Raw genomic sequence first — 871 nt, 5'->3', positions numbered from 1 at the left:
CATACCTTGATTTGAGGGAGGTAGAGGTGGTAGATTCACTTGCCTCTGCTGCTGGTATTAGTTTTGCACCTATTGATTCCCATAACTCAGATTAGGATGATCTCGCCATCCTAGATTATAAGCATTAGAAAAGGGATCATACCTGCGTTGTGGTTGTCCATAATTTCCTACTGTATTAGCATGTTGCATTGATTCATCCTCTTATAATGCAGGACACATGTCAGTAGCATGACCTGAACCCAAACAAATCTCACATACCTTAACAGTTTGCATATTCCCTACAGCCAACTGCCTCACCAAAGAAGTTAAATAAAAAATCTATTTCTCAAAGTTATATGTACTTACCTCATTAACCTTCTTAGGTGTGTGATCCATTCTCATTCCAAACTGTTGAGAGTTTACTGCCATGTTAGCAATCAGCCTCCTTGCCTCTTTTGGTGTCTTGTCAACGAAAGCTCCTCCACTAGCAGCATCTATCATACTGTGGTCCATTGGTAGAAGTCCCTCATAGAAATACTGAATCAAAAGCTGCTCACTTATTTGATGATGGGGACAACTTGCACACAACTTCTTAAATCTCTCCCAATACTCATACAAACTCCCTCCATTGTACTGCTGGATGCCATAAATTTTTTTTCTTATGTTGGCAGCACTGGAAGCAGGAAAATACTTCTCTAGAAATATCTACTTCATCTTATTCCATTAGTTGACAGATCCGAAGGAAAGGTAATACAACCAATCCTTAGCTGCGCCTTCCAGTGAGAAAGGGAAAGCTCGAAGCTTAATCTGGTCCTTTGAAACTGCTTGCGGTTTCATACTGAAATAAACAACATGAAATTCCTTTAAATGCTTATATGGATCCTCACCTGAA

At 39.7% G+C, this 871-nt stretch overlaps 1 non-coding gene across 1 annotated transcript; it reads left to right on the top strand.

Moving 5' to 3' along the window:
• Positions 1–538: 538 nt before the first annotated feature.
• On the top strand, positions 539–645 carry LOC131171512 (small nucleolar RNA R71). Its single transcript, XR_009142172.1, has one exon. It is a non-coding gene; the product is annotated as a small nucleolar RNA R71 (small nucleolar RNA).
• The last annotated feature ends 226 nt before the right edge of the window (positions 646–871 follow it).

Source organism: Hevea brasiliensis, chromosome 12, assembly GCF_030052815.1.
Source record: "Hevea brasiliensis isolate MT/VB/25A 57/8 chromosome 12, ASM3005281v1, whole genome shotgun sequence".
NCBI classification, from domain to species: Eukaryota; Viridiplantae; Streptophyta; class Magnoliopsida; order Malpighiales; family Euphorbiaceae; genus Hevea; species Hevea brasiliensis.
The sequence above is the reverse complement of the archived record's forward strand: the minus strand, read 5'-3'. Positions and strand labels throughout refer to the sequence as shown.